The sequence below is a fragment of the Homalodisca vitripennis genome, chromosome X, assembly GCF_021130785.1.
Source record: "Homalodisca vitripennis isolate AUS2020 chromosome X, UT_GWSS_2.1, whole genome shotgun sequence".
Classification (NCBI taxonomy): Eukaryota; Metazoa; Arthropoda; class Insecta; order Hemiptera; family Cicadellidae; genus Homalodisca; species Homalodisca vitripennis.
In genome coordinates, this window is record NC_060215.1 from 40,877,231 (window position 1) to 40,904,370 (window position 27,140).

Sequence of the window (27,140 nt, forward strand, 5' to 3'; positions counted from 1 at the left end):
GGTACCATTTATTCAATTTTATGGCCGGCAACTGTGAAGCCTCGGCAAGTCGTTTATCACTTGAGAAATGTGAGTATAATTAATTTGACAGTCCTTTTCAATCAGTTATTTTTTATACTACCCCTACAGGTAAAACGTTGCTAATCTATAACAATGTTTAGTACGATTTTAAAAGTTATGAAAACTGCTTACCGGAAAAGCTTAGTTCACTTTATAAAATTAAGCTACATAACATTGTTTTGGTGACAATTTTCTGTACTAAGTAGTATATAATATAATTAACATTCAAATTTATATATTCAAACAGACTTTTAATATTGTAAACTATAAAGGAGTGACTTTTTATTAAGTTTAGTAATTTTATTTATCAGTTTTGTTCGAGAAGAAGTGAGATCACTTTCATTCTTGAGAATATTAACATAACAATTTTAAATACCAACATTGCTTGATACAGTATTTGTTTTTCACATCGTTCCGTTAAAAACTCCTTAGACAAGGAATATTGAACATAGTTTAATACTAACAAAACGCATTATTAGGGCAAAATATCTCATCTTTTACATCCAAAAATCTAAAATGTTCAATGAAGTTTCATTACTAAGACATACTAGCAAGCATGCCATACACCGGTCCAGAACCGAGTTGTGGTATAGCAAGTCAGCCGCTTATCAAAGTATAAACAAATGGTCCAGGAAGACACACCGCTTGCGGTGGCAGAGTCACCAAGGACAAGCACTCGGCAAAAGACTGCTTGCCGATTCTAGCTCCGGATTCACCAGATGGCTGATGGGGTTGGGGAGGGATCGGGTTAAGCAAGTGATTGCCTTGATCACTGGACACGGCCACTTCAGGAAACACCTAAACACTCTAGGTTTACGAAATGAGGACTCGGAGTGTAGACTCTGCAATAAGTCTGAAGAGACTGCAAAACACATAATACTGGACTGTGAGAGACTGGGAGCAAGGAGAAGGGCTCTTTTCGGTGATAAACAACCAGGCGACGAACCAGATGCTAGTATCGGGGAAAAGCTTCTTAGCCTAATTAAGGGCACGAAGATAGGCTTACCCCTCTAACATCAAAGGGGCACACAATAAGCTCAGGTTGACGTGTGAGGATCTAGGAATCCACCCCAATATCCCAAAGGAAGAAAAAAAAAAAAAAAAAAAAAAGACATACTACGTGACGTAAACACAACTATATTAGTTTCGATATGTTGGGGTTCTATGAACCTTACTGTGTTCACAAGCATGAGTTTAAAATATAACACGAACGTTTATAGCATGCTAGTTCAATAATTGTTTAATAATTATTAAAATCTAAATAACTATTTGTGACTAATAGAGATATTAATGCGCGTATTTTGTTGTGAGTTTCATACTGTTTTCTTTTACATACAATATTATTAAATCATTTTTGTATAAATAATGTGATATTCAATAAAGTTTAGTTCGTTCAAACGGACTACTACACCGAATTGAGATACGTAATAAAGTTAGATTTTTTATCACGCAAATTCCTTTCTACCATGACACCGTCTGGATAAATTACCTTTCTTCAATGTTAACCTAATCCCGAACGATTATCAATGCAAACGCATCGGGGTAACCGTCATGTTCAGCAGACTGTTGTATTGAAGGACATGTTAGATACTGCAATGGTTCTGCCGTAAGTTATAAAACAAGTAGATGCTCCAATGAGAGTTTCCCTTGACGCATCAAATTAAAAAAATAGTTTTTTTCCGAGTATCAATGATATTTGACTCCTGCCTGGAACATTCTAAACAATGGTTCACCTTATAATAAATGTCTGTTAACCACCGAGCAGCACTGTGAGCAAGTTTCAACTAAGGCTCTTTCGGGGGGTTGCTTAAACAGTATCTGATCGTCTGATATGTAATCCATTCCCCCAAACGCTTGGAAAAAGACAAGAAAGGAGAAGGGCGCTGACCAAGATCCTGTCCCCGAGATAACCCCCACTTCTGTTGTTTATTTCAGTACCGTTTATTTTGTAAGCAAGCAATCGCGGCGGTTTATAGTAGCGCAATGCGCCCTCACCCCACCGCGCACCCGCCGCCGCCCGACTCCAGACAATGTAGGTTGGCACTGAATCGTCTAATTTGCCTCCCCCTCCAACCCCTAAATCGTGACGTCATAGCCCTCCCCCAACACTGCCCCAGCTCATAACCGAGTCAGCGGTTTGCGACCGATGTTAAGGTTTTGCAGATCCCAACACTGGTCAAAGCAGAGACGCTGTTGGTTTTCTTAACTCAAACAACCTTAGAAATAAAAAAAACTAACTGAAAGAAAGTTTAGTTCTTTACACCGGAATTCAAGTAATCGACTTAAAAAACATCTCTATCTTGAATACAAAATAAACAAACAATAACTTGAAACCATTCACAAAGTGCATTTGAATTTTTAAAACTTTTTCGTGTAATTCGATATTTTCTCCAAATTGTATTTTACTGAAAAATACTGAAAACTGCATTAAGTTTATACTTATATATCATCAGGATGTTTCTTTTCCAAATTTGCTAAGTACATATATTCATTACAACATTGATATACTCACTTACTGTATTTTGCATTGTGCCAAGTTTACTATTATACCAAGCAAAATGTACAGTAAGCTTTTCCACGTTATCGTTAGTCTAAACCTTAACGTTTAATTTGGTTCAACTTTTTCATTTATCCTGTTATAGTTAAATATTAGGGCAATTTCCATTGACTCTAGTGTAAAGTGAACAATCTTGATCATATTATGTTGCTTTGATCAGGATTCGATGTGAAACATTTAAAAAACCGTAATATATATTGGAATACAAGTTTGTAACCGTTGAACATAGCTAATATATTAACCATTAGGTCTAATAATGTATCTGGTAAAATTATAAGGCATTTGTTAAATATTGCAACGGAAATTGTAAATATCATACACTCCTTGGAACAATGTTCCGAACTAAATTTTGGCCATTGATTTTGATTTTTAAGGAGAGGGCCGTCTGCAAAGAAGTCATGCAAACACTAAACTATAATGTTAGTATTTTATATGTGTATAATATAAATATGTTATTTATACCATACTCATTTTAATAATACAGATTGTAATAAAGAACTCGTGATGTGCTGAAGAAAAAAAATAAATAAATTGAATACTCATTGTGTATTAGTCATTCTTACATGAATTTAATGAATAGCCCAAATCAAGCTTACGTGTCTCTATACAAGTTATATCATGATTGTTCGATCTAACTGGAGTGAGAAATGAACTATTAATCACAAATAATAACAGTGATACATCTGAATTTCAAATGGTCCGATTTGATAGCCAAAATCAACGGACTGAAATAAATCAAAAGGAAGTTAAATGGTTTATTTTAAAGCTAATCTGTTTTTTTTTTAACTTATACAAATAAAAATTAATTTTTAAAGTTCATTTAACAATTGTGAATTGTAAAATATACCAATAGTACAAACAATTAAATTGCAGAACATTCGAAATCACCAAATTTTAATTTGTTTCGTTAATAGTTCTACTACAAAAATACTTATACTCAGACAATATAATATGACTAAATATGTTCAGTACAACAATGTTCAAACATATGCCATATTAATTTACTATCCCAAAAACTCTTTTTAAACTGTCTTAAATTCTGGTAGTTATTTTCAAACCCAACAATAATTATCCCATAAAATAATTTTATTTGTGCTTTTCAAAATAATTTCAAAAATGTAAACTGGTTTATAGAACTAATTGAAGGATAATACTACGTTTTCCGTTAGTATTGTATTGTGTCTCACAATTTATATGTCCTCCAATTGTGTTATATCTTTAAATATGTAACATATCGGAGTGCAAAATATCAGTGAGTTGCAATATATTGAAGTGATCTTCCTACTTGTTCACTACTACCGCTTGAGAACAACAAACTATCCGGATGCTACCACTACAAGGGGTCTACGCACAGACGCCCACATACAGGCTACCTGTAGCTATTGACGTATAATTCACTTTATGTTATATGAAATATTATTTATATACTATATCAAAATCGTATATATCATTAAAGAGTTTGTGTATTTACAAAACTCCTATATAATGGGTAATAAGACTTTCGTTTGTTTAAATAAATCTTAGAAAATGTTATTTGTGAATTAAAATTTTAAAAATATACAAATGCGTGGTATAGAACTGTCCGGCTTTATCGGAATTTTTAATAACTGTATAATCCACGAGAAAACATAATTTCACGATTTCCTACGGGAAATTAATTTCTAAATACCTGTTCGACGTCGATGCACGTAGGAAGCACGGCGAGAGAGTGTTATAGTACAACACAGGCCTTGTAAAAAAACACATACAAAACACACACACAGCACTGGTTAACACAGAAAACACACGGAGTAAAAACACACGATCGTGACGCGCCTGCAGCTGAGACTAGGCAACCCGCTGCGCCGGGAACCACTTGTGGCAGCCAGTATGGCCAATCTCGAGGCGCGGAATCCCCACCATTTCCCTCGTCGGGAAAATCTCCGCTATCTCCTGCTATGACCATTTCCATTCAGTAACGCAAGAACTGTAAAGTTTACGTGAGATTGGAATTATGTATTGAACACAATTTTTTACACTCCGTTACATATTGTTGTACTCTATGTTTAATATCTGTATTCGATAGATAAGTATCTGTGACATATATGGCTCTAGTTTGTGTATAAACATGGCGCTAAAATATAAGTGCTTGTCACAAAATTAAAGATTATAAAACAAAGGAGTGAGTTAAAACTCGAAGTTAGATTAATTTGTAACCAGTAGTATAGTATTTTAAGGGGAAAAGATTATTTCTTGTCTTTTCAATGTCTGTCTAGACCCAATGACTTGTATAGCCTAAATAGAGGAGTCCAGACGCTCTATGAAACATGACGCTAGTAACTTTATAAAAACTTATTCCGTATTAGAATGGATTTTGAATTGTTTATAAGCCTTCTATATGTAACAGAGTCAACCCTATTATATTATACTACCCAACGGACGCTACCCACAGTAGAAGTGCTGTGCAAAAATGGATTGTTAGGAAACCAAATGTTAATTAAGATAAACATTAAGTAATTTTATTTGGCAATTAAAAATAATATATCAGCTGTCATCTTCGTCAAGACCAGGACTGATAGCTGTGCGTTTATTGATTTTATCATAGTTCAGTGTGGAATCTGTCCTATATGGAATTTGTTTTTACCTTATATATATATATATTATATATATATAATATATATATATATATATATATATATAAGGTAAAAACAAATTCCATATATATATCTAAATACTTATACAGCCGCATGTGAAACTGACTCACTGATATATAGATACAATTCTGACATACTTCTAGAAGTGCTGGAAAACGTGAAATTTGGCACGCAGGTACCCTTCACAATATGACCCGGAGGAAAAGTCTGAAAACCGGACTTTTTTACTTTTAAAACCCCTCAAAAAAATTCCTAAAAAAATCGCGCATTTCTTTACCCCTGCAGGGCATTTCTTGTAAGCCTGATAGCGGGTGAACCGTTTAGAGCTAGCTTCGATCTGACGAAAAATCGTTAATCAGGAATGAAGTGAACTACAAAAAAGGTCCAGTGACTTTTTGTCCTATCTCGTGTGGTTAAGCGACAAAAACGCGGGAATGTTTGACATTCCAGAGATTTTTCTGCTTAAAATAAAGTTTCGAGCCTGATAGTGGCCGAACGGTAGGTCGTAGCTCAAAATCTGATTGACCCATCAAATTAGCAAATTGCGCGATCTACAGAAAAGGTCCAGTAACCTTTTGCTCTATCTCCAGTGGTTCGGCCGAAAAAACGTGATTATGTGCAATTGTTTTTTTTAATTTTTACGTTGAAACTTTTGTTTTCGGGCTCGATAGCGGCGAAACCATTGGACGGAGGTCGAAATAAGACAGACGTTGGAGTTAGGAAATGAGGTAATTTAACAAAAATGTGCCAGTAACTCTTTACTCTATCTCCATTGGTTTGGCCGCAAAACGCGATTAAGTGAAAATATTTGGAAAATTTTCGCCTAAAAATTTACCTTTCGGGCTCGATAGCGGCTAAACGGTTGGTCGTAGCTCAAAACAAATTTTTAAAAGGATTTAAGAAATTGCGTGATCTACAAAAAATGTTCAGTAACATTTTGCCCTATCCTCAACGGTTTGGCTGCATAACGCGTTTTAAAGTATTGATTTTTTAAGTTTTACGTGATATTTTTAAAACTGCCCAGTGCAGCCTTTTGTCCTAAGCTCTGTACTGCCTAAATTATAGGTCGTAGCTTAAATCTGATGGCATAATCGAAAGAGAAAATTAAATTTCCGACAAGAAAGGTCCAGTCACTTTTTCTCGTATCTCTAACGGTTAAGCCGCAAAATGCCTTAAAATCAAAACTTTGATTAAAACTGATATGTTTAACCCTTTGGTAACATTAAAACCCCCAGAGAATTTCCTGGTATGACCTCATGTCTGAATTTTACAATCAACAAATCTCTTAACCCCCCCTGGGAATTACCTGGTATGACCAGATAACCTCTTGAGTAAATAAAACCCCCTGATGTCTTAACCCCTGGTAATATTAAAACCCCCCCCAGGGAATTTCCTGGCAAGACCTCATGTCCGAATTTTAACATTCACCAAATCTCTCTTATCCCCGAATTTGCAAGCGTAAATTTAACCGCTTATCCCCGAATTTGCAAGCGTAAATTTAACCGCTTATCCCCGAATTTGCAAGCGTACATCATGGGGGCCGTATCTCTAACGGTTTAACCCGTTAAACGCCATTAAATTCATAACTGATTAAAACTGAAAAATTAAATAACATAGGTCCAAGATAATTTCCGAATTCCGCTTATCCCCGAATTTGGCCAACACCCGAAAGGGAGCCTGGGGTGTGTCGTTAACCCCCGGTAACATTAACCCCCCGCGCAATTTCCTGTTATGACCAAATAACCAACTGAGTAAATTAAACCCCCTGATGTATTAACCCCCGGTATCATTAAACCCCCCCAGGGAATTTCCTGGCATGACCTCATGTCCGAAATTTTACCAATCACCAAATCTCTTAAACCCCCCCTGGGAAGTTCCTGTATGACCCAGATAACTCCCCTGACGTGTTATCCCCCAGGTAACGTTAACCCCCTCCCAGGGAATTTCCTGGCATGACATCATTTCCGAATTTTATCTATCACCATATCAATCATATCCCCGAATTTAAGGCACTTACTTTGGGGGCCTGGGGGCGTAGCCCCCAGCGAGCCGAAGGCGAGTATATATATATATATATATATATATATATATATACATATATAATTGTTATATATACTACACAAACTATTTTCTTTTCTGTTTAAATCATCTATAAGTCAGTAGCGTTTTTAAACCCAGTATTAATAAATCTAATTGAACCTAAAAGAATTAACTAAATACTACTTAAATGTCGTTTTTTTATATACAGTACTGTCCTCATTCACTTATATTTTTGACACAATAAAACAGAATTAGGATTTTTGTTATTTTTTTAAACACAAGATCAAGTGGATAAGAATTGGAGAGTTACTTACTTATTTAATTAGCAACTTTTCTACTATACCTAAGAAAATGTCACTGATGTACATTTACAACCTCATTTTAAAAGAAGGGTGTGTTTAGGGGTAAGCCATTTGATGTTTAAACAAGACCATTTGTAAAATGTCCACTTTTCAATGCATTCTACTATCTACAAGTCCAAATCAAAAATTATTTTAAATTCACAATATAATAATTATTAATGGCAAATACAAAGGAAGTAATGTCAAGTTCCAATATTAGTCTGTAGTTTACTATTACCTAAAAGGTGTAATATGACAAGACTTTTGAGCCTTGGAGTGCACGCACTCGCACGCGCCGGTCGTTATCGTGATCTGCCCACTTGATCTGCTTACTGTGTGTTATAAATACGATTATTTATTGCAAGAAGGCAGATCAAGTGGACGCTTCCGAATCAGGAACTGCGAGTTCGTGCAGTTCGCAAGCCCGGCTGATCATTTGCAGGTCCGTATCTTTACAGTAGCGGGACTTTTGACTCAGATATTTTCATGAATAACACCATAAAAACTTATTATCAGTTATCACAATTGAGTGTAACTTATTTTTCAGTAAAATAACTACATACAACGGTCTTTGACCCCTCAAAGTTGATTTCACGAAGATCCGATTGGGGCAATTTAGTTGTAAAACTAAATTCGAGTTATATATATCGATATAAAAAAATCGACCGTATCTTAGATTCTCCCTATAACATCCGCAAGAACGTAGCCAGGAAAACATGAAGGGGGGGGGGGTCAAAGCGACTGATATTTTCCCATGGTGCACTGAAAGTAAAGCATGTGCAACTGCTCATTCCCTATTTTTTCCTTTAAAAGTTCTTTACCTGTTTCAATGTTGAGAACGATCTTTCAGTAGTACATGTGATTAATACTGAATAATTTAAATAATAATAACCTTTTGTAAATAATAAAAATAATTGAACAAATTGAAAATTTGGAGGTCCAGACCCCTTGGAAATCATTGCTGGCTACTTCCTTGCACTTCCGTATTTGAAATCACAGTTCTTGTGGGTAATATCTAATATTAAGCTCTTAATCTAAACAAAATAAAAAAGTGTGGGATTCTGAAATATTCGTAGGCAATTTTCTGACGAGTAAGTAGTTTTATTCTCTATGGCTCATTAATCAATTATTCATATTGATTTAACTCTATAGCAAAATACTTTATTTACATTATGTTATCATCTCTCATAGAAAAAAAACTTTACAATCTTTTTATAAGTTTTGAAAATAAACTGTAATTAATACAAATTTAGTGTATGATGTTCCATTTCAGTGTAGTGGCTTTAGTTAAATTCTAACTGTTAGATTTAAACACCTATTCTATTATAAATTATTTATAATACTAAAATAGAGCAAGTTCACTTTATCCTTTAGTCCTCCATGATATCAAATGATTTTACAGAACATTCAAACTTTTTTTATATTGGAATCGTGCAAAGTCGCAAATTTTTTTATCTTATGACAAGAAGCTGTAAGGACCTTAGCGCTGCTTCCGGAGTGATAGGATATTCAGGATGGTTAAGGATAGGGGTAGGGGCTACCTCCCATCGAGATCCATAAGGAAAAATTTGGGACACTAATCTCAAAGTCAAGTCTCCTCGAGAGAAGGGGAGGCCAGCTCTGATCCAGCCTCTCCAGTCAAAGTAGGCACAGGCGATGATGGTACACCCTTTTTGAGTCTAGCAAAAACCTTTGACATTTAGGGAACGAACCCCACCAACTTCAACAGTCATCTTCTACAGTAGACTAGAGCTATCGCATTACACGTTGCACTCCAGAATCTCGACATTTGCGGTTAGTGATATGCCATTCATGGACATCCATAAGGTTGCCCAGATTTAAGTGACAAATCAGTTTTTGCTGTGCCCAGTGGAAGGATCAACTGGACGGTATTACCAATCCAGAGGTGATCCCTGATGGGTTCTGACCTATATATGACTATTATTTACGTCTCTGGTGGTTGATTAATTTGTCTAGCTAAAAATTACGGTACACATAAAAAACACCTTTAGTATTTTAACCCTTTTGATAACCTTATACTTCAGTCCCCACCCAAATTTTCACTGCTAATGATCGATTTATTTCCTAAGACAAACTCTTCTGTTAATTTACATCTACATCCATTTATCTCATTTACACACACACACACACACACACACACACACACACACACACACACACACACACACACACACACACACACACACACACACACACACACACACACACACACACACACACACACACACACACACACACACACACACACACACATATACATATATATATATATATATATATATATATATATATATATATATATATATATATTATACGAGTGGAGTTATGTGTGAGATCCGAGTCCATCTTCACTCGAGTTTGCGATCATATTATACAATTTAGAACAATGTTAAAATTGTATGATTGAAAGATAAATAAACATAACTAATAACAACGAAAAATGACGAAGTTTCACTAAAATTCAGGGCACGTGCTTATACAATTGAGTCTGTTTCTTAGATTAATTAATTGATCGTAATGTCAGTTAAGGTTTTGCATTGATATTTGTACCAATAACCACATTCAAACAAAATAATTACTTTAATTTTTTAAATACAATGCGACTTTTTGCTCTTAACTTTAAACGATTTTCGTAACCACTTCTTACCCGGGATATTTTTACCGTTATAAAATATTCTTGATTAATTGTTATTAATACCTAATCTTGTTTGATTTTTTCTGATTTAAAGTTTTTCTGATGTTACTCGCCAAGCACTGGGGCGGGGGCCTTCTGCAATGGGAGACTCCATATCCCATAGACTCTCGAAACTGTTAAACCACCAAACATACAAAGTTGTATACATCACTGGTTCGTTCTATATGTTGAAACAAAAGAAAGAACACAATACATGGATTCAAGATGTGAATAGGAGAAAACCAGCGCACCGGTTGTTATTGCTGGTGCAGAACCCCGCTCGTCCTGCCGTTATTGCTTTATTCACAGTGGTTGGTACGCCACACATATTAACCTTTATCCACCGCTTCACTCGTTTTAACTAGCTACGAGACGTGACCCGTTGTCTGCAGCAAGAGAATCAAGCCCTTACTATGCAATATTTAGTTCTTTATTGTGCTTGATATGTCACAAAAAAGAAAAATAGAACTGTACACTTTTGCAAAACACAATACTTTATAACAATGCTCACTTATTTGCGGTATTAATTATGTAATCAGTGAATTTATAATTCTGATGTATTTCACGTACGCCAAAGGTCACCTCAGTAAATAGGTCATCTTAAACTAGGCGTCCCGAAAAGCAAATTAAGTCTCTATATTTTGAATTAAACGAGAAGAATACAATAAAGTGAACAAATTGCCAAGTAGCTTGTTGAGGAAACGTCCTCTAAACGAAATATTGATATTTTGAATAATACCAAAGCTTATCAGTAGTTGAAATAACTCCTTGGTTAACACGTATTACGTCTTAGCCTGAGTGTTTTATTCTTCTCGAATAATCAAGCATTGAAGCACTTCCAAACTGCAAGCTATTGTTGACACAAAACTGTTTCACCCCCAATCGGAAAACATTTATAATGTGTAATATTTCAGTTGTCTCACAATGTGCAAACTATTTATCAACGAAGTTGAAATATAAAAAATAAAGTGTCCGAATAAATTTAGATCAGCTTCACTTGATCACTTCAACAGTTAATTTTGTTTTAAACTAAATGAGCAAAGAGAAAGATTTTATTCTTTGTCATGTAAAATCATAAATAATTTGAATTGTATAACTGCTATGTGATTTGATTACAACCGATGATTCATTAATGTACTTGTTATTTTTCAAAGGTATGAATGGGGTAAATTATATGAAAACAACAAACCGTGCAACCACTTCACTCATATTTCATTTTACTTCAAGAGTCTTTATTGACAGAATAACTAGATGGATGTATTTTATTTATCCAAATAGATATATTTGTCACTAAATGAAACACTGGAGTTGACAGAGAACTTGTAAAATTGTTTATCAAAGGTTCAAATTAGTGTTACTTGAACTGTAGTGAGGAAACTTTATTTGTTGTTAAGAGAGCTCGCCTGGCCTTTTATAACAACTTGTACTACAAAACAAACCCTCATTAAAATTGCTACCTTTTAAATGCTTGATAAGGAAAGTGGAGATTTGAATTTACCATGATTATATTGCCATAATAAGGCATAATAAGGAGAACACTTTATTATAAAGTAACTGATTTATTTACAATTTTTATTTACATTTTTAAATGAGAATTGTTACTTCTTTACTATATATATAAGAGCATTTAATAACGTTATTCATACCACTAGAAATAACATTTTGGCTGGAGAGTTTAACTTCTAAAAACACGGTTATATGGGATATATTTCTAAAGCTGCATTAATAAATATATCCCCAAAAGTTTTAATATTTTATTACACCCTTAAAGCCACAAATGTGACAAATGTTTACTGGTGTTATTTCGTAATGGATGGGAAAACTCAATGTCTTCTGTGCCAGAATTATTGTATTTCCAAGGAAGAACTCTATTAATACGAGGTCAAAGGACTGCAAAGTTGCCAGTGGGAAGACTGCATACAGATATTCTGTACCACGTTGATGTAAATATGAATATAGTTAGAACGTATTTATGTATATATGAATGGGGTGAAAAGACTGCAAAGTTGCCCGTGGGAAGACTGCATACAGATATTCTGTACCACGTTGATGTAAATATGAATATAGTTAGAACGTATTTATGTATATATGAATGGGGTGAAAAGACTGCAAAGTTGTCCGTGGGAAGACTGCATACAGATATTCTGTACCACGTTGATGTAAATATGAATATAGTTAGAACGTATTTATGTATATATGAATGGGGTGAAAAGACTGCAAAGTTGCCCGTGGGAAGACTGCATACAGATATTCTGTACCACGTTGATGTAAATATGAATATAGTTAGAACGTATTTATGTATATATGAATGGGGTGAAAAGACTGCAAAGTTGCCCGTGGGAAGACGGCATACAGATATTCTGTACCATGTTGATGTAAATATGAATATAGTTAGAACGTATTTATGTATATATGAATGGGGTGAAAAGACTGCAAAGTTGCCCGTGGGAAGACGGCATACAGATATTCTGTACCACGTTGATGTAAATATGAATATAGTTAGAACGTATTTATGTATATATGAATGGGGTGAAAAGACTGCAAAGTTGTCCGTGGGAAGACTGCATACAGATATTCTGTACCACGTTGATGTAAATATGAATATAGTTAGAACGTATTTATGTATATATGAATGGGGTGAAAAGACTGCAAAGTTGCCCGTGGGAAGACGGCATACAGATATTCTGTACCACGTTGATGTAAATATGAATATAGTTAGAACGTATTTATGTATATATGAATGGGGTGAAAAGACTGCAAAGTTGTCCGTGGGAAGACTGCATACAGATATTCTGTACCACGTTGATGTAAATATGAATATAGTTAGAACGTATTTATGTATATATGAATGGGGTGAAAAGACTGCAAAGTTGCCCGTGGGAAGACTGCATACAGATATTCTGTACCACGTTGATGTAAATATGAATATAGTTAGAACGTATTTATGTATATATGAATGGGGTGAAAAGACTGCAAAGTTGTCCGTGGGAAGACGGCATACAGATATTCTGTACCACGTTGATGTAAATATGAATATAGTTAGAACGTATTTATGTATATATGAATGGGGTGAAAAGACAGCAAAGTTGTCCGTGGGAAGACTGCATACAGATATTCTGTACCACGTTGATGTAAATATGAATATAGTTAGAACGTATTTATGTATATATGAATGGGGTGAAAAGACTGCAAAGTTGCCCGTGGGAAGACTGCATACAGATATTCTGTACCACGTTGATGTAAATATGAATATAGTTAGAACGTATTTATGTATATATGAATGGGGTGAAAAGACTGCAAAGTTGCCCGTGGGAAGACGGCATATAGATATTCTGTGCCACGTTGATTATCATGTATGGATATATCTGGAATTTATGTACAAATAGAGTCAATGGGGGGTCAAAGGTCATCAAAGTTGTTACTCTTTCAGTCATTAATTTATCATCAATTGGTAAGGGCTTTGGGCTAGGTTATGTCACGTCCCTCGGTTCTCCGTTGTATCAGTTTATTGTTTACAGAGTTGACAGGAAGTAAAAATCCAACTACTCTAGAGGAGTTGGTGTCTTGCTTGAGTTTCTCGCCAGACTTGTTTCATTTCAAGATATGTAAGTTACAACAAAATACAAATTCTTATCTCCGTTTATCCTACTTTCCTCGACCGCTATCTCGATGTGCTGCAAGAGACAAATGTCTTCATGGAATATATAAAGCTAATGAGGTAATTTTAAGTAATGAGGTAACTTTAACTCTCCAAGCTTTGACTCGAGTGAGTCATCCTATCCCTGAAGTTTTATTCCTTTTAAACATTAGGGCCTCAGTTTTTTAAAATTTGCCATGATTTGAGCTTGCGGCTGTTTTAAACAATTGATGATTCATTTAATGCCGTACTGATAGGTGTTGAACTTTTGTAAGAGGATTGGTGACCATCTTCATATTTGTTTTATTCCTTAAAATTACTTACTTTGAGTTAATACTATTTTCGCGTTGTTTTATGGACTCTGTTTTACACTTTCTGGACTAGAACAGTTTAGGGAGGCTAGCCATAATCATTCGTGACTTACATTGTCACAACGAAGTGAGGTTCGTTAATGCGACAAAATTATGCTGTCAGTTTCCTAAAATGTATGAAAATTCATGATAAGTCAGTGACAGCTTTTCATACGTGAGATTAAGTTCATTTTGTATGTAAATCTATACTTCTCCCATTTACTATGTGCAAAAATGCACAGTCTATTCTCATATACATTAACATATATAGAGTACTTTGTCCTCCACACCAAAACACAACATGCTGAATCCACTTCATGTAACAAACACAATGCTCAATAAGTAACCAAATACAGCAGCCAAACACAAACAACTCAGGGAGTCAACAGCCGAAAACAATAAACGTAGCCAAGAGCGTATGATATGCATCGGAATGGTCAGGCATTGTGATTTCAGGGTTCGAGCCGGGAACGGAAATGTAAGACAAAAACTGTAGAAAGGTTCTTTGAGCGTGCAACTTAATTTATTCAATTTCCTTCCGTCCACTGCTCTCCTTGTTAGCCACCTTCATTGTAATACCCTCATTGCATGCAACACTGTTTTTGTTTCCGTGTATGTAGAAAATGTACTCTTTTATATGTACAGTTGAGACAGGCGTGAATTAAAAGTAAAAGTAGAAACGCTGCAACAATGTACGGAAAAACAGATTTATGGTTGGTTATTTTTATAACTACCCAGTTGTTTTTATGGTGAAGGTTTAAAAGCGAACGACAGGATTCATATGTGCGAAGAAATCGAGATTCGTTTTACAAACTGCAGTCACCACCACCAATTAAGCAGTAAGCCGACAGTCCTGATTTGCCAGATTTGCAGTTTTCAAAAATATGTTTGTTGTTATCTTACGCCTGAATGGTTTTCCGCATTCCGTTACATGTCCCTGTTTCCGAAACTGATTTCTGTGAAAACTAAACTAGTGGTGGTTTCTAGTTTAGTTCTGGGAAGTATTTCTGCGACGAATTCAGTGTAAGGATCCGGGGAACTCCCTCCCTGCCTGCGAAAATAAATGATATTCTGACAAAGGTTTACCTTTAAATTACTAAATAATATATACATATATATATATATATATATATATAACGAAACACACACATATATATACATATATGTGTGATTCGAGTTATTTGAAACGTATTAGTATATCATTTTATATATATATATATATATATATATATATATATATATATATATATATATATATATATATCACGCATTTTCTATTTTTAAAATCATATGAACACAATAGATAGCATAGATATAACATTCTCAAAACAGGCAACCCTTCACTTTCACACTAGGTTCCTTGTATAACTTTTTATGTCCAAGTCAATTGGAATCATTTATTTTCATTCTCTTTTGCATTGCATCCCGGTAAGCGATACTTAAATCTATTTTAAATGGTTCTTTGTTTAACATTTTACTTTCGCATGGTTCGGTATTCCTTATTATCATAAACTGAATCATCATTCGAATTCATATTTGTTTACCTAGTCAAAAGAATATTTTTCAGAAGCAAACTTATCCAAGCCATCAGGAAGTTCTTCGATGAAAAACTTTAAAGTTAAAAGCAGTACTTGAGTGTGGCGGCCTATAATAAGGAAGCGGGAATCCCGCGATCATTCCAAGATAACTTTAATGTTTTCAGACGATTACTAGAGACGTGTCTCGTGATTTTAAAACAGATTAATGACTTCTGCTCATTCCTGACCTGCAGCAAATATAATCTACAAAAGTTGTATATCAAACTCAGACCATGACATTTTAGGAATAACTGAAACATCTACTTCCAAATTAATCCAACTGCAAAACTAGTGAATAATTTGTAAGGGGTAAGCTAGATTTCCAAAGAATACAAAAATTATAAATATTAAAAAAATTAAGCCAAATCCAGAAACGTTTTTTTAAATACTGTATTATTTGATTCCAAAATTATTCACTATTTAAATAGTGAAAAATGTTAGGTAAGATTACTTTCATTGTGATTTAGCTTAGTTTTTATTATGTACGTATATATCATTCGTTATTATTTGTTTCATTGGATATAATTGTTTGGCTCCAATTACTTTAGTCCAAATTTTTTGAAGCCATGATGGTTTTTGGAGTATCATATAAACTGGCATTTTACCGATCTGTCGATCTGTAAGCACATAAATCTGAAATTTTGCATCATTTCCCTGACTTTATCCCTTAACAATCCTTTGTAAAAGTATCTAAAGGTATAGTTAAAGCGGATAAACTTTCTTTCCCTTAAGGGGGGTTTCCAAGGATCTAACCGAGCGTACGAGAAAAAGGTACAATAGTAGCCGCTGGCTTCCCAACTGGTCATTTCTGCCGCCTAAATTTCAGAATTTCCTCTGCGGTAAAGGTTGTTGGCTACTTATCTCCTTATACCACACAAATCATTTTTCTTGATTTGATTGTCCGGGGCTTCTCAATGATATAGCCTTCATGCTACATTCTTCAAAGTGATGGAATTCACAACATAACCTACAAATAGTATGATCTCCGTCTGTTAGTAGGCTGGCTATACATTTTCCACACTAAGTAGACTTCATTTTTGTTCATGCGATACTATATCTTAGAATAACAAAAAATTGTTATTAGAAATGAAAAAACAAGTAAAATCTGGTAAATAGCTATAAGAGAGATACGCTCAACCTGTGCCACCACAACCTAGGTTTCTATTTTTTTTATATATTAATAAAGCAGATTTTGTATAAAAACCTACAAGTAGGTGTAGGGCTTTTGGAGTCGATCACGTGATTACTTCAAATCAGTCAGATAAAATTGTTCATTATTTAATTACGTAAGCCGGGAAGATCCTTAGAAATTTCAAGATCCATCAAGTAAGTCTTTAACTACAAGATCCAACAACAAGTATTTGTAAGATTATTGAGTGTTTAAGATCTCGAAAACACATGCATCAAGATCAAACATAAGCAATAAAGTAAGAGCAACAATAAATGTAGCAATGTATCAAGCAATGTAGCAATGTAAATGTATAAATGTATAATTGCACCTTTAAAATGTGCAATTATAATAATTTAGAGTATAAATAAAATATGTCAAAAGGATAAAAAAAACGACTATACCAAGATACAAGACAACTTTGAACGTGGCCAACGTTCAATTTGTGTCCAGTGGTATGTAACAACAGATGACAGGTGAAAAGAGTACACAGTTATTGACGAAAAGTGGGCTTGTGGAAATAAACACCAGTCAACATAGAAATTTAAGTGATTGTTATTCTGGATAAATTTACTTGTAGATTTGAACAACAATGAAGTATATCAGGTGACAGTTGCTGTCACAGTTTACATAAGTTCACAAGGCAGAGAGGTGACATTTGAAAAGCAGAAAAAACAGTTTAAACAGAAATACACATTGAGATTGAGAACAGCCATCTTGTTTCAGGCTTTTGTCGATAATGATACACGGTTTAAAAAACACATTCTTTCCAAATTCAATATTTTTCGTAATTTAAAACGAAAAATTATAATATTAATAATAATTAAAAATAATATTACAGTATATTACAGTATATTTTGCAATACCTATGTTATTATAGTTCTTAAAATTTGTTTTTAAGTATCGTTTGTCATTGTCTTTGTCAGTTTCCCAAAGTACAATCTCCATTACGAGACATCTACTGAAAAAACAAACAAATTAAACCTTATTTTCAAAACGTTTTCATTGCGTCATTAAAAAATTACAGTTTATAAAAATATTCTCGAAATTAAATAAACATATCCTCTATTTATCTCATTGTTTGTTGAATGTAAATAAAACAAAAGCTTAAGGATATTTTCATTTAGATAATTTTGAATTTAATTTAAAGTAGTGTTTAGTTGCTGCCAACTTTTCTAAAACAAAAGAACTAAATCAAATTTGAAAATTTACAATTTATTTGTAATAAGCGTTATTTCACTAAAATTTGTATAAAAGAGCATTAAATGCTTACAAAAATGTTATGACTCAAAATAAATCGCATGACATTAAAACTGTGTATTATTTATGAGAAATAACATAATATACAACAATTGTTACGAGAATATTTTTAAATTATAAAATGGTTAAAATTATAGAAATCATATAGCGAGTATATTCAAAAATAATCATTTCTAATTATTTGCTTGTAAAAATATGAATATTTTGAATTAAACTGCTTGTTATTTTGACCAAAATACTATAAGAAAATCCAATGTATATACGACCACTATTGTGTAATTAATAGAAATTATTTATTAAATAATTATTGAGCTTTTCTAATATCAGGCTCAAGATGAGAACTACCTTTTGTAACTTTAAACCACCTTATATTCCTAATTAGAAAAGATATTAAAGCAAAATAATTTTAAAGTAAAACTTTAATAAGTCTAATGAACATTCATAAAGCTTCCGATTTTGTTTTCCTTTTCAAATTTTAAAGGCTTTGTCTCCTCCTACATATGTGATCTCTACTCTTACACCTCTACACCTTACACCTCTACACCTTACACCTATACACCTTACACCTCTTCACAATAGTGTTGGATGAAGGTATATATATATATATATATATATATATATACAACATTATGGAAGCTTATTTTTAGATACTCATATATACATATACATAGTCGATATTTTTAGATATGACTGTTAATAATTGGGAGTGACGTTGGGAGAAAATTACAGTTACTGTGCAAAACCCAACCATATCTCACGAGAATCCCACATTGTTTATCAGAAATATTATTTATCTCAAAATTATAGGAATAAACGGAATATCGTAACCCTCCAACAAAAATACAAAGGTCTGGTTTTGTGTAAAATATAAAAGGAGAATTATTGTAGTGGTTGTCTAATACTATTCCTTTGTGTTGCCAAATACACGCCCTAAACATGTGCTATTCCTCAATTCCTTGTAAAATTACAAAAAATTCTATTCAATCTTTTATTTCATTCGTTACTACACTCAAGTTACGAATGAATTGTAAGAAAGGAGAATTGGTTACACTTAACCAAAAAAACAAATACCGCTTATCTTATCACTGTTCTAACCATAAACTTTGCTTACGCTCCACGAATTCTCTGTTACCACTCATGCTGTGATATTTATATTTTTACATACTGTGAAAATTAATAAATCTGTATTATTGTTTATAAATGTATAATTATTATCTTGTCTTTTAGACTTTATTAGTAGGTGTGGAAAACAAAACATCAATTTCTTTGGGATCTGTAAAAAAACTGATCAAATGTTACTTCATCCTTTTAGTGGCATAAAAGTATAAAATTTAATTACGCGATAAGGGTTGTAGACATGACACATTCTGAGGTTGATTATATTGATATTAAATTATCCAATATAGTTTAGGGACATAGGTCTTAATATAGTTTAGGCCATTAAAGTCTTCTTTAATCCACATAAACCCATTCGCTATCTAATGAAAACCGTAGAAGTAATTAGTACTTTGCCAAATAACACTAATAGATTACAAGAACTGCGATAATACTCATTTTTGAGGTCTTGTTTTAAGATTTTTGTCGTTGTATATTTATTGCTTTTTAACTCAATAACTCTGAAAACTTTACTTTAGATAAATTAGATCAATGTCTACAAAACAGATACTATACAGTGAAAATTAGGAAGATGAGAGAGAACGGGTCTTTTATTTCTCCCTTATCCCTCATTAGATACAAGAGATATTTCCCTTAAAAATTGGTCCAGGTTTAAATCCTACAATAAGAGAATTTCTAAAGCAGATATAGTTTTTGAGTTAGATCATTGTTTTGAGGCCCTTAGTTTTTGAGTAGTCGTAAATGATCCGGATTGAGTTAGAACCATAATGGCCATAAGTTATTGTTGGATATTTTTAATGTAACAAAATTATATAAAGATCTTTACTGGTTTTCGTTAATATACATAATTCAAAATTAAAGGTTTCATGTACATGTAAAAATATTGAAGCACAAAGTTTGCAGATACTCAATTAACAATATATCATATTACTATGGGTTCCTTGTATTTTGTGAAGTCTCAATAAAGGATATACTATAAATCTGGGTGTTTTCATTATATTTTGTGCAGACTCAATAAGCGGTATATTATAATACTGAGGGTTTTCCTGGTATTTTTTGAAAGCCCTATAAACGGTATACTATAATACTAAGGGTTATCCTAGTATTTTATGAAGGCTCAGTAAAGCTATATACTATATCACTGGGTGTTTTCCTGATATTCCTAAGGGTTTCCTGATATATTTATGCTTCATATGGATTTATGATGCTCTAGTATTTATAATTATAATTTTATTAACTATAAATTAACTACACGTGTTTTACAGATGTCGGAGAAATACGCTAACAGACTCCTTTGCACAATAGGGTAGGTTGTGTACCATTAGCTTAGGTGGGATAGGAGTGATATCTAATAGTTTTACCGCATCATTTGCAACCACATATTAGTGACATTTCTATAACAACTCACATTCGAACGCAAGTCAACATTTCTGACCTATTCTGTGTTTTAACGGCCAATTAAAGCAGTCGTAAAAAGGTATCTGAGCACCAAGATTACTCTGGAAAAGACAAATAACAATACTTACTAAGTTTTAGAAGACAAAGTTCAATACAACAAAACTCCATTACTACAAAGTTGTAGCAGGTATCATTAGTAACTTTGATTGATCACAAACATTTCTCTTGAATTTTCCGCGATGTTGACAAATTCTTAGTTACTTAATTAAATCTCCAACTCACTCAAGGCGAAATTGTTAATAGTTTGCAATAATCGTGAACAAATTGTTTACAGTTTCAAGTTTTACAGGTAAGGTTTTCCTAGGACCTGAGAATTTAGTTCAATTGCAGTGAAGCATTGAGAAAGTTTTCCCTTTGTACAAATATTTCAGAGTGTCTACAGTATTTACGTAGTCGAACTGAAACTCATTTTCAACAATACTGTTTAATTCAACATAGGAATCCTTTAACTTTAAGTTGAAAAATTTAACAATGTTAATCGATTAGCCAATTTTTAATTAATTTAATATCCATTCGCGTGGCTCGAATAATATACATTACATACAATTCATTTTTTCATTCCTAGGACCGATCGATTTATGTGCATCAGAATGTTCGTGGCTTTTGGTAGAGATTTACAGTACACAAGGGATAACTCTCTAGGGCACTAAGGAAACCTTTCACCATCGTGTAAATAATCTTGAGTTTACTACAATCTTCTGCAAAGGTAATAATCAATCAACCTTGAACTCGTAGAGTACACCTGAAGAACTCATCGCAGTTCCAAACGGTTATTTCAGTAATAAAAACGGTATTATGATAACAAAGAGCTTAAGTTAAATATTAAATTGATTTTATTAGGGTTTTGCAGTTAAATTTTGCCAAGAACTGATTAGTTTACGGTTAGTATAAACTATCGATTTGCCAATGTATTACTTAATAAATAAATGTGCTAGTTTCATTACTCTATATTAGTTTGAAGTAAGAGGATTAATAATGAATATATAATTAGTGCTTTGTCTTTTATAAATAATAATGTCTTCGTCATTATTATTCCTAAATAAAAAGTCAATTTTGGAACGGCGCCAAAGGGGCCGCTTCTGTTAAGCCTATGTGGCAGATTTTTAAGCAACGAGCGCCAAAAGTTTAAATAATTAAGAGGTAAGTTTGGATAAGGATAAACGGAGTGTGATGGATCTTTTGATGAAATATTCAGCTCGCTTCCGTTGAGGGCACTCGCAGTGCAGGTGCCGCAAACTTCTTACCTTATGTTCATACAGGATGTTAATTCAAAAACTTTAACCTTACTGTGGCTGTGTTTCTTTGATGTATGTAATAAGATTTTCTTTGTCAACCTACGATTATTAGATACTTGTTAGTAAGATTTAATGAAAATGTGAACCAAACAATACTATTTATGAAAGTGGTTTTGATATCAACTCCGGATAAAATCTAGAAGTTCGAGTTGCCCAAATTTACGTAAAGGTAAAAGTATACGAATAATTTCAATGATAATATGTTATAAAATGTTACGCTTTCCATATATCACTGTAATTTTGATTGTAGCTAAAGGAAATAACAAGAAAATATTTCAAAACAAAAAGATTAATATCTCCATCAAAATTTAATAAAAATGCATAAATATGACACAAGCCTTCTCCTTGGCCTTATTATACCGTATAAATTTAGATATTCTTTAAACGCCCGATTGTTTAGTTTGCATATTTATATAAATGTAATAAGTATTCTGTTTAGAAAATATCTATTTAAATATGATTTAAAATAATGAACATTTATTCTAAATCGCTAAAGTGTGAAGCAATTTGACCTTTTGGAAAATACATAATTTTTAAGAGCAAGATGTATTCGAATTAAAGATTCTAAATATTAAACCAATCATAAAGGAAAAATTGAGTTTTGGAGGCATTTGCAAGTTGTTACAGACTCAATAAACTTACATGTCTAATGTCTTCAAATCAAGACAATCTGTGATCTGAGTGATGTGTACATAAATTTGTGTTTCAGCCAAAAACCAAATTTTTGTATTGCTAAATATAGTTACTAACTAAGAGTGTTTTTATTACTTAGTTAACTAATAACTACAACCGTGTGAAACATTTATTGAAATCGGTGTCTCCTACGCCACGACGATTACAAACACAACCTTATGGACGGTCAATTTCCAAACGAATGCGGAAAGAGATGCTTCCCGCATGTTGTTCTTATTTTCAAAGAATAATATATATATATATATATATATATATATATATATATATATATATATATTGTTCTTTGAAAATGTTAATTTCAACCTATATTTCACGGATAAGAGAAAAATACATAGAACTAAAACAATCCTCGAGCATCCGGGGAAACGGACTATAGGTCCTCGTCGTAAAAGCGGGTGGGTCATTTCTAACCTAATGTTGGACAGACGATGAGTCCACCATCACGGCCTAGGTCGAAAGTAGGATCTAGTCCATAGATGTCAGCATGGGCTCACTATGTCCCTCGGTACGAACGTGAAGTCAGTCTGAAGTCAGACAACTTCGTCAAAACTAGGCGTAGACCTACAGTCCTTCAAACTGTGATGAAAGTAGTATCGGTAGTACACTGATGTCACCATGGTCTCACTGCCTCACTCGGTACGAATATCAACTCAGTCACTTTTGTATAAACTAGGGGTGGACCTACAGTCCTTCAAACTGTGATGAAAGTAGTATCGGTAGTACACTGATGTCACCATGGTCTCACTGCCTCACTCGGTACGAATATCAACTCAGTCACTTTTGTATAAACTAGGGGTGGACCTACAGTCCTTCAAACTGTGATGAAAGTAGTATCGGTAGTACACTGATGTCACCATGGTCTCACTGCCTCACTCGGTACGAATATCAACTCAGTCACTTTTGTATAAACTAGGGGTGGACCTACAGTCCTTCAAACTGTGATGAAAGTAGTATCGGTAGTACACTGATGTCACCATGGTCTCACTGCCTCACTCGGTACGAATATCAACTCAGTCACTTTTGTATAAACTAGGGGTGGACCTACAGTCCTTCAAACTGTGATGAAAGTAGTATCGGTAGTACACTGATGTCACCATGGTCTCACTGCCTCACTCGGTACGAATATCAACTCAGTCACTTTTGTATAAACTAGGGGTGGACCTACAGTCCTTCAAACTGTGATGAAAGTAGTATCGGTAGTACACTGATGTCACCATGGTCTCACTGCCTCACTCGGTACGAATATCAACTCAGTCACTTTTGTATAAACTAGGGGTGGACCTACAGTCCTTCAAACTGTGATGAAAGTAGTATCGGTAGTACACTGATGTCACCATGGTCTCACTGCCTCACTCGGTACGAATATCAACTCAGTCACTTTTGTATAAACTAGGGGTGGACCTACAGTCCTTCAAACTGTGATGAAAGTAGTATCGGTAGTACACTGATGTCACCATGGTCTCACTGCCTCACTCGGTACGAATATCAACTCAGTCACTTTTGTATAAACTAGGGGTGGACCTACAGTCGTACAATCTGAGCTGAAATAGTATCGGTAGTATACGATGACCTCAGTATAAAATATAAAGTGACTACAGTCATATTCTTATAAGGCAATTCTCTGACAATCCGAATACAAGGCTTGTTTTCAAGAAAATCATTTATTTTAGGAAGAGTTGATTCGGTTTCATTACTTTTCATTGTTTACACTTTAATGAATGCCGTCCATATTTTTTAATCCTTTTCCTTGTTTAATATTAACCAAAATAGCATGCATGTCAATTTAAGTTATTAAATTTTCATGTCATACTCTAACTACAACTCAAACGTATGATGAATTATTTATAGCAAACGAGGTTTGAATCCGGGAGTTTGGATATTTCTACTTCTAGTTAGTGTGCTGCGGCGAGGACTATGTTAATGTAAACTGTGCATAAAACCAATACTGTAATAATAATGCACTTTTCCGTATTTTTCTTACGGTACATTATAGTTGAACTATGTTTTATAAACAATCAACGAGTAATTAATTATGATCAACCTAAGGTACGACTAAAAGACGCGATGTGAAGAAGTTGAACAATAGGGCAGCGATTAGATAACGATTTACTAGCGGTGACGTAACTCCGTGGTCTCGACCCACGTGACTTTTTACTGTTTCAAATGAGTTGGATAACCACTAAAACATATCTAGGCATGCATCAGAATGTAATTTGCAATACGAAACTGTAATTTATGTACCCGTGCAATTGAAGTAAACTTAATACTAGGGAAAGTTTTTTATACAAAATTATAAGTCAACAAATTTTGGAAACGGGATTAAATTGATAGGTATCATTTACAATCGATATGAGGTTGAATGATCATGAAGAAATATACTGGACATTGGAATGAATCGATAGATCGGAAAATCACCCAGTTAATGCTCCGAAATCATAGTCAAGGTCAATATTTGGATGCACATTCTCCCCCTGATTTTAGGATGTCTCCGTTTTTCGAACTTACTACAACTGTTATTAAGCCAACAATGGCGTGTATTAGTAGTATGTAACTGTAAAAATACATAGTTAATACAGTTTAAGTTTAACGGAAATAGGCCGAAATGGATGAATGAAATTAATGATTGTTCAAAATTTAGTTATTAATGCTGCGTTTAAAAAACACAAAATATGTCCCTCTATGTTCCTTTATAAGAAAAACAGCTCAATTCGTCAGCTATACTGTACATCAAAACATTACTGGTCTTTGCAAGGAATCACAGGAAAGGAGTGAAGGAAACAAAATTTTCCCGGATATTTGCCATCGTTAAGTGAAACAAAAACGTAGTAACACTACGTTTCGAGATCTGCAATCCGATCTCTTCTTCAGGTAAATAACTAAACTAACACATAATTACAAATTAGAAAAGAGATCATCACACCTGTCACAAATTGGTCTAACAAGAAATGCGACAGCGTAGGCTTGCAGGTCCCCAGAGTTGTGAAATCATGTAATAACACCGATCTCTATTACATTGCAAATTTCTTACTCAATATATTCCGCAACAAATAAGAGAACTGCAGGTGCTGTCCTCTTACAAATCTCGTGTCTCTGTCTGGCTGTTGGAAGTCGGCGCTGAACACGATCAGTCGCTGCTCTCATCTATTTACTAGACTAATATTTCCGCTCCCATTGTACTGATGGATATTGAAGGGGATCTGTTGGTATAGTATCATACTATTTGCACAAATGGACCTTTACTAATATTTCTAGCAACGTACTATACTATTTTGCTGCACTGTTTTGCTATGGCCGTCAGGCAGCGTAGCTCTTTTCTCCTCCGATTAATCTTAATACTTCTAAAGTAACTCAAATTTAGCTTTTAAATAACGTTAATACCGTTAATTTAATTCAATAATTATATTCCAAAACAAGTTACATACCTCATTTTGTTTGTTTCATATGGGTTGATAAAAATATCGTTAGTTTATCATTTATTTGTAGCACACATTTATGAGGTCTGTGGCCAATAAATTACAGTTGTTTATTTTTATTTTTGTTTTTACGGTAATTAAGTTACGTAAAGTTACGGTATTTATTAAATTAAGTTATAAATTAAGTTACGGTAATTATTTTTCTTACCGTTATAATACCACGTGTGCACATCGGCCAGAAATAGGCAGGTCACCAGGCACTAGCCTCTGTGACCCATGTGGGACTAATTGCGAATAAAAATTTTCCAATGTTTTCGTAAGATGAATAAATAAATTTTACTTAATTTTAAATGTTTTATACAAAATTAATAAATAATATGAGAGTGCCGATGTACAAACGGTCTACGTCGTCGGACTTTGGATTTGAGCAAGTGATAGCGTAAGTTGAAATCCTGTCTGTGGCCATAGCATTTTTATTAGTACTATCGACCTTGTACAACATCGACTCTCCCCCCATATTACGTTTGATAAGATCCTCGTACAGACTAGTGGCCCTTGAGGACGGGCAGAATAAGACTTTAATCCTTACACTCCCATTTTAAAGGTGAGAATCAAACTCAGCTAAACGATCTAGACGTGGGACTTGAATTCAAAGCAGCACAGGTTCATCTTTTGACCATTCACTCTTCCCATACCAATACTGTCAACATGTACTACCTCTTATCACTGTATAGTAGTTTGATAAGAAACTTAAGAGTCCTCACTCATCGGAACGGTACGATAAGACTGAAGAAGGGATTGGTTACTCTTCAAAAGAATAACAAATATTATATATACCGATTGTGCC